This window comes from Helicoverpa armigera, chromosome 25, assembly GCF_030705265.1.
Source record: "Helicoverpa armigera isolate CAAS_96S chromosome 25, ASM3070526v1, whole genome shotgun sequence".
Taxonomy (NCBI): Eukaryota; Metazoa; Arthropoda; class Insecta; order Lepidoptera; family Noctuidae; genus Helicoverpa; species Helicoverpa armigera.
Genome location: NC_087144.1, coordinates 1,198,561 through 1,214,584, shown reverse-complemented (window position 1 = coordinate 1,214,584; position 16,024 = coordinate 1,198,561). Strand labels below are relative to the sequence as shown.

The following is a 16,024-nucleotide window of genomic DNA, read 5'->3' as shown; positions in this document are numbered from 1 at the left end:
ATGATCCTTATTTAATAATTGTGAAATATTATTTACCTTTTTTTATGTAACTACATACGTATCTTGAATAACTACCAATGACTGATTAAAGGTGAAGGAAAACATCTTGAGGAAACCTGGACTATAAAGTCTGAAATCACCAACTCGCATTGAGCAAGCGTGGTGATGAACGCTCAAGCCTATTCTGTGCGAGAGGAGGTCTGTACCCAGCACAGACGAAAAAAGGCACATGATGACGATTTACTTTTTTTCTGAAATCACCTAATGACTTGTAAGATGTCTTCACACAAAATAATTCGTCAATTCTTAATCCTATCACAACCAATCCAGCTGTTATCAAGATCGTAATTACAATACAAACATACAGTTTTTATATCAATCATTGTAACATCTTCATCAATAGTCATGTCATGTTTATCTTTATTACGATTCGCAAAAACTATGACATGGCCATCATTGTCTATAGCTGTCGTGATGAGACTGAATTAATGATTTGTAGGCTTAAGGGTTTACCACACTATGGAATATGAGACATAGTTCGGATAATGTATGACAAATCACGAATATTACGACTTTTGGAGGAAAAAATGTTTTCAAGGTTAGACTGCGTGACTCAAACTTGATAAATTCTTATTGAAAACCATTGTTAACCTTGAAATCAGTCTGAATGACTCTTCAGGGTACACCTTACCAGCATGTCGATTCTATAAAATATCACAACTCACTTCGACATCACTCTCACTTCGACTTCGATCTAAAGGTAGAATTCCGTGGACGCGACAATAGTCAACCTATGAAAATGTATGGCACCGTTGTCGAGGCCCGTGACAGTCGCGCGCGGCCGACGAATTTCGTAAGCTGCTCGCGGCATTGTCAAAAATTTAATTCTGGTTTTACTAAAATTCTATAGATGTTATTAAGCACTAGACCATGTTGAGAAGCGTACGGCCGCGAGCGGCTCACGAAATTCGTCGTCCGCGCGCGACTGTCGCAGCCCTCGGCAGCGGTGCCATACATTTTCATAGGTTGACTTTTGTCGCGCGCGGCTGCGACAATCGCGACCCACGGAATTCTACCTTAAAGTTTCGTGATTGACATTGTCAAACTACACTAGCGCTTCACTATCGAGCGTGTTGACAAGTTGAACTAAATCAAAGTCGAGATTTTGACAGATCTGTCAAAATCTGTCTATCTATAGGGGAGGTAGGGAGAGATGGGCAGTTGGGAGACATGATCAAATCAGAATAAAAGGGGGGTCCTTTTATTCTGATTTCTGATCATAGTTTTGTTTTTTTTATTGGGTAGTTTACGTTACCGACTGGTAACGGTGTTCATCCATAGACTATCTGTCATTTCTGTGAGTTGTCAAGAACAAACACTCGTAAAAGTACTTAAATATTTTGTTGCGGTTTCGGATCGTTATAAATAGAAAACTAATGAAAGGTATGTGTATTTTCTATTATTAATTATTGATTGTCAAAATCTCCAGTTACAATTATAGTAAGTCGATGCAATCCACACCTATTATACCTTTAGAAGAGAGTACTACAGCAATAGTTAATGGGCCCCACGTTTTTATTTTAGTCTAATATGACCGGGACCACCTACGTAGGTTGACAGGTAAGTAACTATTTTTTATTTTCTAGTTTTCAGTGCACATAAGATAAAACCGTTTAACTTAAAAGTTTTTTTACCGATTTTTTTTTCATAAACTAAGTCAAAAGTGTCCAATGCTCCCTATGGTAGGGAGGCTTGGACATACCATGTAATGTATAATTTGTAAATTTTTGCTCTTCTTCGTCAGTGAAAATTTGTGAGGTTATAAATCTGCGCGAAAAATCCTTTATAGAATCTTGTTTCAGGTACCGTTGCCAACTTGATCTAGAGACTATTATATTTAAAATAGTGTTGTGCCTACCTTTAACGATGGCTAGAATGTTTTTGCTTAAATCTTTATTAGAAGAAGCTCATGCTTTAGATAATTTAGAAAAGCGTCAACAATCTGCTAGAATTCGTAGTTTATCTTTATTAACTCGCGATGATGACTATGTGAGCATATATAGATTGTCAAAGGAGCTAATTGACCAACTAGAGTCTGATTTACTGCCCCTGATAAAGCCCACAAAACGTCGAGGCAAAGGACTTACAACTCGTGTAAAAGTAAGTATTGACACAGTTTATAGTTGAAAAATTGTAATCAAGCACACAATAATAAGAAAAACACTTAGTTCTTAATAAGGAGTATTCCCTTTATGTGGTTTCCCCGCCAGCTGATATGTTTTCAAAAGACTCTGTACTTCAGTTATAATATTGGTATTCTCTTAAGCATGAAAATAACCAAATTGGTCTCAATTTTGTTTTCACTAAATCCAGATAAAGTAGGTATTACATTTTTTATTGATTTATTGTTTCACAGATACTATGTACTTTATCATTCTTGGCTAGTGGCGGTTACCAGAAGGTTATTAAAGAGGGCATCAGAACTTATTTATCGCAACCGTCTGCATCTCGTTGCATAAATGAAGTAGTGGAAGCTCTGAACAATCCGGCCGTAGTAAAAAATATATAAGGTTTCCTCAAAATCAGCAAGAAAGGCAAATTGGCGCTGTCAGTATTTTTTTTCGTAGGGTAAGCATAGATTATATTCACAGCACGAATTTAGAGATTTCTGTTTATTTTATACTTAAAAGCTGCCTCAAATTCCTTACAATAACAAATTATAACTAAAACATCATATTTAGCTAAAATTCTGTGTCAAAACTGATAAAATTAAAACTGATTAATCTCGGTTGACATTTTGTCGAGTGGGGAAGTCACTAGCACAGCATTGGTCGATGTCGAGCTCACTTCACTTCGCAAGTGATTAGGTGATGTTTACAGAATGCAAAATCAAGGTCGTTCTGAATCGAATGCGAAGTGAGAGTGAATAGCGAAGTGAAATGCGAGTTGTTGTTCGAATTTTATAGAATCGACGTGCAGGCAGGCCTTGGCCCTGTTGCGCCCCGCTGGGGTTGCTGACAGTATTCTACTTGTGTAGCCCTTTCATTTGATACCCATATTGAGGGGGCTGTGCCATTTTGTGCCGGCGGCCATATTGGATTTAATTAAAGGTGTATACAAAATTTCAGACCAATCGGTTGACAGGAAGAGGGTGAAATTTGAATTACTAAATTTGATCCAAGAATAAATAATAAAACAAACGGGGTGAGCTAAATAAAACCGTTTAAATATCTCGTAATGTTGAAACTGATTGTAATTTTTAGGAAAGCTCTTTCCTTATATCTAGCCAAATATAAGAAATGGCAATAAAAGTTGATAATGATCTGTAAAATCTGATTTTTTATGCAATAAATTGTGAAAAAGTGCCCATCCCTCCCCTACCTCCCCTAAAGTATGAAATGACATTACGAATCGAAGTGAAATGCGAGTTGTTGATCGAGTTTTATAGAATCCCAGTACAGGTACCTTAATAATATTTTCATGAAGTACATATGTATGAGATGTATAATGCGGATAAATAGAAAAATAAAAATAGATGAATTTAAACGAATAGGTAATATTAAATTAGTACAGGCTAAAATGGCAGCTTAGAATAAATTAAAAATTTTAAACATAGCAGAAATTCTCAACACCTTTTAGCTATAAATAAGATAAGGAAATCACAAAACATAATCTTCATTTTTGGACTTGTATCCTCATAGTGTCCTTATTCGTCATTTAAATGTAAAAACATCGCTTGCGTCACAAAATTTCCCAGATGCATCGATGAAGGTAATGTGTATTCTATCATGTGTTTTTTTTATATGGCGTTCACTTTATATGTGAATAGAACCATTATCCTTAAGGTAGTCTCCAAAAATAATTCATTCACCTACGAAGAAATATGAGGAAGAAACCCATCTTGAAAATATTTGATCTATATTTATGCCATTTTTTCATTATGCCTCTAAATTTTGTGACCTCCTCCACCCGGGCAACAAAACACTCCTTGGTAAGACTGTTTGTCAGACTTTCTAGCTTCTGAGCCGTAACGACTACCAAAGTTTTTCAAATAACATTGGCCGGGAAAACACATAGGTACTCGTCACCCATTTACGGACTGACTTTAGCCATATGACCGATCGACTCGTGTGGCTGTTACATACCTATGAGTTCCATCATTTTCTATTAAATACTTTTGAAATATTTACCACCTATGTTCAAGTCCGCGATGCAATCACGATTACTCAACAATTAATACCAATCTCTTACCAGATTGAGCAACTAAAAACAAAACATGATCATAATTTCTTTCAACGACTTCCTAACACTAGTAAAAGTGGCCGTTTAGCCTCCGGGCTAGTTAACCGGTTCTTATACAATACATTACTACATTCTTACATACTTGTAGATCTTATATGAGGAGATAAGGGTTTACGAAATTATTTGTTGAGTGCCGAATTATTTTATTGGTTTGTAATTGTGTGAATGGATACACGGACAGTTTTGTTGGTATTGCATTGTTGTCTGTTAGGAATGGTTCTATCTATAGCAGTATAGTGGTGTTTGATTTTTGAAGTCAGAGTCTCAATTTTATATTGGGGGAGACAAGGTTTTTTTCGTAACATTTTCTTTAAAAAGGCTTCTGAAATATATTCGCATAATATAGTAGTACTATTCTTACGTACCTCTAAATAAAAATATCGTTTGAGAATCAATTTAAAACTCACAAATATAATAATTCTTATTTTAGTAGCGGAAATTGCATCGCATTTATAAAAGGAAAACATCACTCATGATTTTTTGTATTGTTTGGAACACATATTATTAATAAAATGTACCTACATAATAAACGAAATATTGCAATATCAGACAAATTTTTTGTCATTTTAGCTACATCTTGCTACTGATGCTGCCACAAAATTGCTGTTAGTATACCACACAGAAAAAGAGGATTGAAATTTATAGCAAAAAATCCTTACCATTTAAAAGAAGATTAATTTTAGCCGATCACAAACCAAATCACTCACACAAAATTATTGGTGTTACATCCTTACACGTAACTCGGAGCTAATCAAATTCGTATTTAGTAATTACTTTTACAAACCAATCTAATTCATCTCTTTCAAAGGTACCAAATCATCTTTATCTATAATTATATAAGAAAGGGGAAACATTTTTTTGTTTGTTTGTACCATAAAGGCTCTCACACATATCGAACAGATTTCAGCAGTTTCTTCTAATTCTTTATTTGCTACTCAAGTCTATCAGGTTATGTTTAAATAAATCATTATTAAAATTAGCACGTTTTATTTGACTACAGTTTTAAATATCGAAAAGCTATATTTCTTTTAATACAATGGCACAAAAGCCTGATATATCGATTGATATGTCAATTCCAAATAACATAGGCTATATTTTATTCAGGTACGGGAAGTAGATCCCACGGGACGCGAGTGAAACGGTGGGAAATGGCTAGTATAATATATGTAAGGCGTAGTTCTAAAACCTCTTAAATCATTCATCATCATCATCATCATCATCTCAGCCATAGGACGTCCACTGCTGAACATAGGCCTCCCCCTTTGATCTCCACAGATACCTGTTGGAAGCGACCTGCATCCAGCGTCTTCCGGCGACCTTTATAAGGTCGTCTGTCCACCTCGTTGGTGGACGTCCTACGCTGCGCTTGCTAGTCCGTGGTCTCCACTCCAGCACTTTTCGGCCCCATCTGCCATCTGCTCTGCGAGCAATATGGCCTGCCCATTGCCACTTCAACTTGCTAATCCGGTGGGCTATATCGGTCACTTTGGTTCGTCTACGGATCTCCTCGTTTCGGATTCGATCACGTAGAGAAACACCGAGCATAGCCCTCTCCATAGCTCGTTGAGCGACTTTGAGCTTTGAGATGAGGCCGATAGTGAGAGACCACGTTTCGGTGCCGTAAGTCATCACTGGTAACACACATTGGTTGAAGACTTTCGTCTTGAGGCACTGAGGTATGTCGGACGAAAAGACATTGCGTAGTTTCCCGAACGCTGCCCAGCCGAGTTGGATTCGGCGGTTGACCTCTTTCTCGAAGTTGGACCTACCTAATTGGACTACTTGTCCTAGGTAGATATATGAGTCAACAACTTCGAGTACCGAGCTCCAACAGAGACTGGGGTGGGCTGAACATGGACATTTGACATAATTTTCGTCTTGTCCATGTTCATTTTCAGGCCCACCGTTGTGAAACTCGGTCGAGGCCCTCGAGCATCATACTGAGTTCCTCCATCGACTTTGCCATGACTACGATGTCGTCGGCAAACCGAAGGTGAGTGATGTATTCGCCGTTGATGTTGATGCCAAGTCCTTGCCATTCCAGGAGCTTGAAGGCGTCTTCCATTGTGGCGGTAAACAGTTTCGGGGAGATAACGTCCCCCTGTCTTACGCCTCTTCTCAATGGAATCGGCTTCGTGCTATGCTCCTGTACTCGGACCGACATGGTGGCGTTATTATACAAACACTTCAACACCTCGATGTACCGATAGTCAATATGGCATCGCTGGAGTGACTCAAGTACCGCCCATGTTTCCACCGAATCGAAGGCTTTCTCATAGTCCACAAACGCTAAGCATAATGGCAAGTTATACTCCTCGGTCTTCTGTATAACTTGCCGCAGCGTATGGATGTGGTCTATGGTACTAAAGCCTCTTCGGAAACCGGCTTGTTCGGGAGGCTGGAAGTCATCAAGCCTGTGTTCGAGACGGTTCGTGATAACCCTTGAAAACAGCTTATAAACATGGCTTAGAAGTGTGATGGGTCTGTAGTTCTTCAACAGGCAGTTGTCACCTTTTTTGAAGAACAACACCACCCCACCCTGCTCCATGCTTCAGGCGTTTTGCCCTCGGACAGGACGGAGTTAAAGAGCTTCTGGAGGACTTTAAGTACCGGTGTTCCACCCGCTCTCAGAAGCTCTGAAGTGATTCCGTCCTCACCCGGCGCCTTGTTGTTCTTAAGCTGCTTCAGGGCCATCCTAATCTCGTACAGACTGATGTCCGGGATATCTTCGGTATAATGTCGGGACAGCTTGGCTCTTGGATCTCCTGCCAAGCTGTTGACGGGCTTTGCGACCGAAGTGTATAACTGTCCATAGAACCTCTCAATCTCGCCTAAAACCTCTGCCTTGGTCGACGCTATGCTGCCATCCTCCCGTTTCAGCTTAGTCATCTGGCTTTGCCCAATAGACTTGTCCTTTGCGAACACTTTGGAGCCTTGGTTTCGCTGTATGGTCTCTTTAACACGATTCGTATTAAAGAGACGCAGATCGTGTCGCAAGGACTTGGATATTCGTCTATTGAGCTGCCTATATGACTTCGCGTCGTGGGAAGACTGCAACTGTAGCAAGCGTCGTTCAGCCATGAGGTTTAAGGTTTGGTCGGTCAGTTTATGAGGCCTATCTTTACGGCAAGGTCTAAAAAACTTAGCCCCTACCGTGCGGACAGTTTCCACTAGCCCGTCGTTGATCTCGTCCACTGACACTAAGTTCTCGAGGCAAGCAAAGCGATTAGAGAGCTCGAGTTGAAAGCTTTCCGGGTTTTGAATATGGGACCGAGTAGGTCGGAGCGTAGACTTCATCAGACTGGACCTTTCAAGTTTAACATTGATATTCAGTGAGGCTCTTACGATTCGGTGATCGCTTCCGGTTTTTACCCTGTTGATCACAGAGACATCACTGAATATCCGTCTCTTGTCGGTCATGAAGAAGTCTATCTCGTTTCTCGTGAAACCATCGGGACTCAACCAGGTCCATTTCCTGTGAGGCGGCTTCTGGAAGAAAGAGTTCATCATGAAGAGTTCCTCTTTCTCCAGAAAGTCAGCCAGCCTCTGTCCCCTAGGGTTCCGTTGCCCATATCCAAATTGCCCCACTCTCAACTCATCACCGCTTTTCTTGCCCAACCTAGCGTTAAAATCCCCCATAACAACAGTGAAGTGGGTTTTGGAACTATGTATGGCCCTACTTACGTCCTCATACATAGTCTCCACCTCATCATCGGAGTGTGACGAGGTCGGTGCGTATACCTGAATGACCTTCAGCGAATATCTTTCGGATATTCTGAGTATTAGGTATATCACCCTGTTCGACACACTGTCGATGGTTGTTATGTTGTTTACGAGGGACTTGTGAACGAGAAACCCGACACCACCTTGGGACTTTTGGTCGCCCTCCCGGTAGTAGAGCAAGTTACCAGACTTCAGGGTTACGGTGTCCTCTCCCTCTCTACGGACTTCGCATAACCCTATAATGTCCCAATGTAACTTGCTCAACTCCTCTTCCAGCTCGCAGATCTTTTCGTCAGTCCTCAATGTGCGTATGTTGTGTGTTACCAGGGCCAGTCGTCGTGGGGGTGGGTAGCCGGATCTCTTCCGGAGATAAAGCTTAAATCATTAGGCGTCAGTAATCATAACCAGAGTCGTTATGCTTGATAATTGCCTTCTTCTGATTTATTTTGACTAGCTGTAATAACTCCTCATGTTACGTATAAATAAAGGTTTTTGTATGTGTTCTGTGATTTGTTGCTTTTTATCAGGGGAGGCGATAGCTGTCTATTAATCTGTTATGTTTTATATTATTACAAAGAACTTGGGGATTTAATCGTAATATTAGTTATAAATAGGTGTCTTTGTGACAACAAAACAAAAGAGAAAAACAAATTCAAAATACGATATTGCCTTACTTTAATGTTCAGTACACAATACCCAAAACAAAAGCTAGATTAAACCATTAACAAACGTGTTACCTCGAAAATCCATTATATCGACATAAGTGGGCCCAGAGTTGTACCCTGAGGCACCCATTTGTGTCTTGCGTAGGGGGCGGGTCCTCTACAATCTGGCGCTACTCAGACGCTCCAAAAACGGCCTGCGATGACGATATACGACATATAAAGACAGTTTCTGACTCGGCATTGACCTAAACGAAGGAGCCTTTTGTGGTCAACCGTTACGAAAGCTGCCGAGAGAAACATTTTCAATGAATGTTAATAATGTTATTGCGAATTAGTCATAAATGTTATTATTAATCATTTTAATACTGTATTGCGATTACATTTTTTTATTAGTAAGCGTAAGATGTGACTTAGGATTGACAAATGAATGGTTTATCGCTGTTTTGAAGTTAAGTAATGTTATATTGGAATTTGAAGAGCGCGTGGGTGATGGAGTGGCAACCTGTCACTGTGCTCACATCTTTAAACCTTACGCTTAATGGCTTCATGTGGGATGTCTTAGCACTTATGATTGCCTAGTAGCGGCGTTAAAATTTTATTACAAATCTGCTGTTAAATCGACATTCACAAGGCCATTTGAAAATTCCAATTACTTTAAAACAGTTAAGATTTTATAATAATTAGGATCACTTCCTCATTTTACAAGTCTTTATTCTTTATTGGAATAATTAAATTGATATCTTTGCGTGCAACCTTTCGAATCAGTGCGGTCAATTTATTATTGTTGTTCATTGTCCGTAAACTCTCGTTACTTTTTGTAGTTCCTTAATTTACTTGAATTAATCATATTTATATTCACGTCAATCAACTTCCCGATGAACATGGAGATAAATATACCGTACTCGAATGGCTCACTGAGTTCTCGTAAGATATTAATAGACAGACAGATTCTCCTATTTTTACATGCATATTTATTGAAAATACTACGAAAGGAAATACATATTCGTTACGAAAATATAGAGATATCTTCTAAGATTTGATGAAAAAAATATTTCTTCAGTTGGCCCTATATGTAGATGATGTAATTCTTTCAAATAATCACACAGCCACCTTCAAAAACCATCGCAGATATGTGGGTCAATATTTAATTGGACTAAATATTTGTTGGTTGTTCACGTAGGCTTACGAAGGATTCACATCTACATATGTCATTGCCATCGGCTACCGCTCTGTGGGCTGATCTGATCTAAACATCTTGATTTTGACATTGATAAAATTATTTATATGCGATATATAATTATTCATGTCTTTCAGCCCGACGAGTTCTAGAGTGGAGACCACGCCTCGGCAAGCGTAGTGTAGGACGTCCTCAGGCACGGTGTAGTGATGACTTGCGCAAGACGGCTGGCAGGAGCTGGATGCGAGTAGCCGAAAATCGATCTCAGTGGCGTGCACTTGGAGAGGCCTATGTCCAGCAGTGGACTGCGATAGGCTGATGATGATGTCTTTCAGATGCGTTTTTATATATGTATAAAGCTATATTTCTTTTAATACAATGGCACAAAAGCCTGATATATCGACTGATATGTCAAGTTATTTATTGATTTCTCGTCAATAATAGCTTGTATTTTAATCCTTCCCGTAGTGTAACTGTTTCTTCTTCCAAGTCATCTGACATAGCGGATATTTCGAAATGACCTTAAATAACTGGTTTGAAGTTATCCATCTATTATAAACAGACAATGTACATTGTTTCTATTGATCATCTTTCAGATTTTATCTACTATTTCATACTGAATGAAAAATTGATTTCTCTGGGAAACAGCTAATTTTGGTATTTATTATGATTCTTATCGTGATATAATGTGTATAAAATGGATGCCCCTATTTCAAAGACTGCCGTTTCTGTACCCTTTCATTTTTATTTTTATGCAGGTTGATCCCCCCATTTTCTGTTACCTCATTTGCAATGTTACCATCTTTCTGTCTTAAATATTAACTAAATAGTTTACCTATTTCACTTGCCAAAATTCGCTGTCAACAAAATTCTCAACTTTGAAACAAAAACAATGACAACACTATTATTAAACTTCTTCTAATCTATAAATAGATCACAACAATACGTACACTTTTTACTACCAAAAAAGTCTCCCATGAATTAAATTTGAAACTCACTGTAAGATTCGCGCATCATTTTTTGTTTTCCAACTCGCCCACGATAAACGGAAGCCTCCAAGGTTCACTGCCCACTAATGACTGTATGTCTTTGTGTATCAATCTCCTAAACACGGACACGTCAGTTAGCACCTTTGCTGTTAGTACTTGTCTGAAAACAGGAAAGACGAAGGAAACAACGGCCTTGAGGATAAAATGAAACATTTGGGGCAAAAAAATTGCGAATATAGGCTGGTCGTTTTCCTTGTGGTTGAAAAACCAGCTAAGTAGATAAGGTTGGAAACAGTGCTCGGCCGACGGTCAGTGCTGACTGTACGTCCCGATCGAATCACATACCGAATCAATAGAGTAGCTGTGTGCGCGTTCATAGACTTGCATAGATATAGCTACGTCGATCGTCCGTCAGCGCTGACCGTCGGTCGAGCACTGTTTCCAGCCTAATATTTTTACAAATATTGTCACTACTGCTATTAATCTATTCTTTATTCTACTGACTGCCTTATTTTTCAACCGATTCTTAGCTGAAATCACTAGGACTATAAGTTAAAGAACTAATAAAAGTTTGTTAAATGACGAGAGTGTTCCTAAAGTAGTTCAGGAATTCAGGATGTACAAACAGTCCGTTTCTAGATGAGGCTTAGCAAAAAATATGAGTGATAGATCTCTATGAAGAACCATTGATTAAAATGTATAAGGCGCTCAACACTCTTGCGCACGATACAAAAGCCCACGTCAATTGTGGATTATCCGCAACCAAGGTTCAGTTCAGTTTGTCATCAATGTACACGGATATTTGGACTGCTGACTAACTTACTTGTATTTGAACATGACATAGATATTAATCAGATGTTAAAATATTTGTTTCGGCAGCTACTGCTCGCATTGTCTTCATATCTTCTTGAAAAATATCCTTACTTATAAAAAGCAATTTATTATCGGCCCTTTTATTAATTTATAATGTATTGGTTGATATAATTCTACGGAGAATTGTGGAGGCTTACATAGCTTTTTCAACTGAAACTTCTCTTTGCAATATTTTCCTCCACCGCCACTTCATACTTTATCAAAATTTCTACGCTTAAAAACGTAGCAGGTCATCATGTTTTCACTATCGAGACCCTCTTCAACGTCAAATACTAAAAACATCATCTTGCTTTTTTATATTAAAAAAGTATTACTTTGTTCCAATTTTCATATTCCACAATTTTCTGTAGAAAACCAAACAAAACACTACATTACAGTGAACGGGTCTCTTTGTGACGTGTTTAACACAAATGTTGACATAAACACAGGTGATCACACATACAAGGACAACTTCTTATATTATCAAGTGCAAAACAGCAGTAACTTTACTATATTATACGTAAATACTTATGACTAGGTACATTATGATCTGCAATTTATTTATATGGTGGTACAGACAAAGGGTTACGCCATGTTTATATGTTTCAAGGAAGTTACTCTTTTATTGAGATGTTGTTAGCACTTTTTAGACATTTAACAAATCATAAAGTTAAACAACACTTGGCGCCGTCTGTCTGTCGATAGGTGACCATCTCGTCATGACGACTTCATCCGTGACTCTAAAGGCATGATAAATTGATGGGTCCGGCCTGTTGAATGTCTCTGGTAGACGTTATCCGTAGACAGAAGCTAGATAGTCGGACAACCAGTCGTACCGGGTAACTGGTACTTTACCTTGGTTAGACTGGAAGTCGACTAAACTACGATGAAAGACTAACCAAACGATAGTACTAATTCAGAATCGAGCCATCTGAGTGTCGGAATGGTTTGCTAATCTAAAATTTTGTTACGTAATTTACCAAGAAGTAGTTAATTCGATGTTCAGAATCAAACAGGTGTTGCTTTAACATTTTTTAATAATAAAACATTCTTAGAACGATAAAATAGAACAGACTTATTATATTCACCTCAGTGATATCCTTGTTCGACTGGTTTGTACAAATAAACAGTTAGTGCCTCCATCTTGTTTAGACAACGGATCGCCATTGTCACGGTCACACACACAGTTTTATTTATAAAACTAATGATATGTGTCAACTAATATTTGGTTTGTAAGACTTTGATGTGGCGTCAATATGTTCACATTTTTTTTTCAAAATTCCGTTGACCCGCTAAGATGCTTTGTTCAAAATTGAAAGTCTCAACCTATTCTGCTCGCTTCCTTTATTTACTTGTTTTTTTAGGTGTACACTGAATAGTATGTTGGAAGTAAAAATTAAGCCACAGATTTGCTTATTTAGACCCAGAATCGAATGCAAAGTTTGTCTACTAAAATACTTGATTGATTTAAGACTTAAAACAAAGATCCCAATATAACCTCCTTTATCTCTTAAGTCTAAATATCTAATAGACTGACGATGGTTTCGACAAATTGTAAATAGGGTCCAATACTGTCAACAGAAATTAGTGCCATCTTAAAAACCAGTGTGATTTGTCTGCCTTTATCAAAGGACCAGTAAAGATTTCCCCAAAAACATAAAGCAAAAGATAAATGACACTTAACACTAGACACTCAATTCTAAGTAGACCACCGTTAAGCACATAATTTATGATAGATTTATTTACAATGTGATTAACATCTATGAAGTTAAAAGTATCAAATGACTGAGACCACCGACAACGGAGGAAAAAAATCTAGTTGTTGAGAATCTATAAGTACTTAGAATCTAGCAATATTATTTACGTCATGTTAATTTTATAAGCGTGTTCAGTCATTTGTCTACATAATATCAAGCTGCTAAAATATTGGTTGTATAAAATATGTAGTATGTTACATTACAACACATTAATTAGTTAAATTGAAGAATTTATTTAAATTAGGTGCAGCAGATTCTTTTTTTTTGCATTTCGGAGAAAAATACATAGAAGTGTCATATATTTTTGTTTCTATTTGGAATTTGCACTTTTTGTTGAGATCTTTTCTGTGTAAAAATGAAGTGGTTACTAGTAACTGTTACGTACTAGTGACTTTTTTACCTCACTTAGAGAAAAACAAAATGGACGAGTGGTGGCTAGCTTGGATGAGCCTATCCAGAAGAAAATAATACCCTACGTTGAGTACCCTTGTTTTGAGTCTTTTGGATCTTAAATACGTAGATCAGGAAATATCGATATTGGAAACCTTAAAAAATCCGTCACATAAACTTGTACGACGTTCATTTCTGCATTCGTGCTTATTCGGATCGTCGCAAGCGCAGTAAAGTGTGTGACGTCACGCTTCTGCGCTCACGCTTATTTTTAGCGTTGACTTTTGGAGCAAACAACTTTTGGATTCCATTTATTCGTTTTTAGATACTGGTTTGTACGGTAGTTGCAAAGGGTTACTTTTTAGTAAGCTTCGATAAAGGAAAAAGTTACTACCGTTTAGTATGATCAAAGACATATGTTGCTGGGGAATTTATTGCGCCAATTCTTCTTCATAGCAGAACCACATAGGAAGTGGTGAAGGGTAGGCGTCTTGGGGGCTGTCAGCTGTCTTTTGTTTTTGACGTTCAAAACGTGCTTATTTATCAGCCCAATTTCAATAAACGATTGTAGCTTGAGTTTAGCATGTCAGTTCGTAAATATGCTTCTCATAATTTTAGGTTCAATTTATATTCATCTTCTTTCTATTTAGGTTCAAGGTTTTTAGCGGTAAAACCCCGAATCAAAGATTGAACTTGATATGAAAACGGTAAGGGTGTAGGACTAGGACTTGAAACTGAGTTTCTCGTGGGGTATCTCGTCATGTTTGCCTTATTTTTGAAGGGGTAAACCGGTGTTACAAACGTCAAATATATCAATTTTGCTCTCTCAATTGAATTATTTTGTCTCTGATCTCATCTTTGAAGCCTGCAGCAAAGCTGAGGTCATAGGTGACAGTGTCACGGATAAACGTAAGGTGTGTCAGGCTTTTTATGCACCATAAAATTATACGATCCTTTAAGGAACATATTACGTTTGAAGAGACAATGAATTATTATAAAAGAGAATCAAAAGACATCATTATTCTTTTTAAAAGATCTAATTTTAATTCTGAAAGACTAAATATTTTCTCAGATACAGAAAAAAACTAATTCTAATTCTTATAAGCCAATAAATCTTTAATCATTAGCCATCACAAAATCATTAGCCATTGTTAGTTTTTGCTCTCAGGACGCGAGGTGACTAACTTGCGTAGGAGTTGAAAAGTTCTTTGCTCGCAGTACTGCCCGTTATATCATGACGCCATTTAAGTTATTGTTACATATAGTATTAAGGTAAGAAAGGCCCTGGACAAGTGAACTGTACGTCATGAACAAGTTATCATCAGCTGTCAACTAAACACTGGTGTGATCATGAAGCAGTCAGTGTCTCATGATAAACACGAAAATCCTTTTCACAGTCCACTGCAAGGCACAGGCCTCTCATTCACAAAATGAATTGTTATTAATCAATGCTAGTTTAGTGTCGATTTTCCAAGATTGTAGTTGATCAGCAGACTGCTGAACACCTTGGCGATGTCGATTCTGACGGCCGTTTGCAGATTTTTGGCGCCAATTGTTCAAGTTCTTGCAACATTGTTGGGTATATATTTTTTTTGTCAATCAGTCTTGCAAGATGTACTTTTCACCATTATTTTAGAAAGTCTCAAATACCAGTGGATTTCACAGCTTAACAACTTAAAGACTTAGAAAAAATCAAGGATGGTATTTAATTCTCGCACTGTTCCTTGAATCGTGAAAGATGCTGATCGATAGCATTCTTAAAATCTTAAAAAAATGACAGATTTGCTAAAAAGATTTATGTTCCTCTTTTATGTTCAAATAAAAACTTTTAGGTATTATCATAATCAGTTTATTATTTTACACTTACAAAAATAACTTTGACAGCTTAATTAATGGTCTAACTTGACACTTGGTGAAACATTACTAAAACCATACAAAAATGGTTGTTTGCTAATCGAATGTAAGCCTTGTGCCTTTGGGTTACAGATCATTTCTGTTTAATACATTTGCATTGGTATAATAATAATTTATTGTTTCATTCTTGTATAGATAGTTCAACTCAGATTTGCGCGCGGCCCTATGTGTGCGTCGGCTTGTAAATATACAACTTTCATTTGTGTGACAGTGACGTCGTCCGAGCATGACGTGTTCTTATCGCTTTTTGTTATG

At 37.8% G+C, this 16,024-nt stretch overlaps 1 protein-coding gene across 1 annotated transcript in view; it reads left to right on the top strand.

Moving 5' to 3' along the window:
• Blo (bloated) overlaps nt 1–16,024 on the top strand; it is a 78,497-nt gene that overhangs the window by 44,807 nt on the left and 17,666 nt on the right. The gene's annotated exons all lie outside the window — the stretch shown is intronic.